Genomic DNA, 3,118 nt, shown 5'->3' on the forward strand with positions numbered 1-3,118 from the left:
GAGAGAGAAAGAGAGAGAGAGAGAGAGAGAGAGAGATAGATAGATAGATATGTTATTCTGTTATGTGTTTCAGACCGAAGGCTGTGGCCATGCTGGGGTATCTATATACACGCAACTTCGTACTCACAATCTAAGGTGAACGAATTAGGTAAATTGGGTCAGATTCATATGAGAGTGGTCTGCAGCAAAAACGAAAACTAAAACTACAAAAAGAAAACAACCAAAAACAAGAACGATAAAAACAACGTTTGATTGACAGGTGAACGGAATAAAAGGATATGTACGGCGTTGTAAATTATAATGGGTGGGTGGAGAGATTGATAAAAGCGAAAGTAATGATAATAAGGATGAGGAGGAGGTGGAGGGGGAGAGGGAGGAGGAAATGGGTTTAAATGATGAGTAACGTAATATAAGGAGGGATTAGCAATTTATTGGTCAGTTGTGTTAAGTTATAGAGACATGTGGTGGTGGTGGTGGTGGTAGCGGTGGTGGTGGCGTGGTGGAGGGAATGTGTGTGGAAAGGAGACATTAAGGGGAAATATAGAGATTTAGGGTGAGAGTTGAAGTGGAGATGTTTAAAGTTTATTAATCTGCAGAAAAAAAAAGAACCAGAATCAGCACACACACACACACACACACACACACACACACACACACACACACACACAAAGCAGAGACAAAAACGCACGCACACACACGTATGCGTGCGTGTGTTGGTGTGTGTACTTACATGCAAAGGCATATGCGTGTGTGTGTGTGTGTGTGTCAGTATAAATATATATATGTATGTATTTAAAATTCACCATAATAATGGTATTTTTATATAAGCTTAAAGCTTATGGCGATCACCGTGCAATGACTAAGGAAAATAGTCTAATAAAGGGGCATATAAGCCCTCGACAGAAAAAAAAAGAAGGCTTTCCCATCCGATATATATATATATATATATATATATAGAAGACACCACAGTGTACGTAAGCCGCAATATGTATATAAAAAGGTATACAAAAGTGGGACAAGAAGGTAAAACATCCAGACAGCTATATGATACAAAAAAAGGGACAAGAAAAAACAAGGACGGGTCATTCGAATTTTCTTTCCTCAGTCGAGTTCCAGATTATCTTTGCAATTTCGGGTGCGATGGGTAAATTGTCGCCATGTTATATTTTTAATTTTGCACATGCGCATTGTTTGTTTCTGATTTTGTCGATTACACAGTACAGTTGGGTAAGCTGGGCACTGTCTGTGAGAAAAACACCATCATGACGCAATTCATTCTACCAGAAATTTGGAAATGGCATGCTGTATTGCTTGGCCGGAAGCTCCAATACGAATATTTCAGAGTATTTTGGTGTCAATCTAAGGACATTCAGTGAACATCTTAGTGTTTGGAGTGATCACTAGTGATGGTGACGTTGTGCCTCCTGCTCAATGTCTAACAACATCAAGGGAGATAACTTAATTAAGTTCAGTTGATTGAAGTTTGCGGACAATATTTATACTCAAGATGGATTGGGGTGGATTTGACTTGGGGTGGCGCTTTACCATCTTGACTACTTTATTGTCTTGGACAATACGAAATAATAAAAGAACTGGGAGAGGCCGATTCCTATACTGGCGATGAATTTTATTATCTTTTAACTTTTATCTTGTTTCAACCATTAGACAGCGGTCACGCTGGAGCACTGCCTTGAAGAATTTCAATCGAACGAAACCTCTCCACTACGTAGTTTTTTTAAAGCCTAGTACTTATTTTGTTGGTCTCTTTTGCGGAACTGTTAAGTTATGGGAACGTAAACACGCCAGCACCGATTGTCAAGCGTTGGTGAAGAAAAAACACATACATAGACGCACACACACACACACACGAACACACACACACACACACACACAGACACACACACACACACGCACACACACACACACACACACACACACACACACACACACACACACACACACACACACACACACACAGGGTGAGCCAGAATTCATGACTCATTTGTTAGCTATATTTATTAATATATTAATATTTATATTTCGTCTGTCTCTACGTTCTGGGTTCAAATTCCGCCGAGGTCCACTTTCATCCTTTTGCCCTTCATCCTTTTGCCTTTTATCCTTTTGCCCTTCATCCTTTTGGGGTCGATAAATTAAGTACCTGTTGCATACTGAGATTGATCTAATTGACTGGTCCCCTCCCCCAAAATTTCGGGCCTTGTGCCTAGAGTAGAAAACAATATATTAATATTTATTGATGCGCATATTAAGAAATAAAATAATAAATTTAAACAATACAATAATAATAAAATGAGCGTATTTAAGAAATATAACTAATAAGTGAGTCATGAATTCTGGCCCACTCTGTAAATATTTATATATACTACGGGCTTCTTTCAGTTTCCGTCTACCAAATTTACTCACAATGCTTTGGTCAGCGCCAGATTATTGTAGAAGAAACTTGTGCAACATGACACGCAGTGGGACTGAACTCGGAACTATGTATTTGGGAACCAAACTTCTTACCATACAATTACGCCTGCATTTATTCGAGAAGATAAACAACGTTTTCTTTAACGGGATTTGAAACCCAAAACAAGGAGACGTCGAGCAAAATACTATTAATTCATAGCATAGATTGCATCTGAGAAATTTTCAAACTCCTCTCACGGACTTTACATCCCTAATAGAAAAACCTAATTAAGGTTACATATTTGTGTTGGACGGTATACCTGTAGTCACCACCATCGCCATCGTCGTCATCACCATTTCCAACAACAATAACAACAACCACAGCTCCACATTCCCGAGTTTGTCTGGGGATCAGAACCTCTTCATGTGAAATCATAAATTTAAGAATAGAGAGGATATCGGTAAGTTATTACTTTCTGTCTGTCTGTCTGTCTGTATGTATGTATTATTGTGAATGTATCTACCTACCAACCTACCTACCTACCTATCATCTATCTATCTATCTATCTATCTATCTATCTATCTATCTATCTATCTATCTATCTTTATTTCTGTTTCCCTCTCACCCTCTCTTTATCTCCGTACGTGTAAAATGTATATATATATATATATGTGTGTGTGTGTGTGTGTGTGTGTGTGTGTGTGT

Source organism: Octopus bimaculoides, chromosome 20, assembly GCF_001194135.2.
Source record: "Octopus bimaculoides isolate UCB-OBI-ISO-001 chromosome 20, ASM119413v2, whole genome shotgun sequence".
Lineage (NCBI taxonomy): Eukaryota > Metazoa > Mollusca > Cephalopoda > Octopoda > Octopodidae > Octopus > Octopus bimaculoides.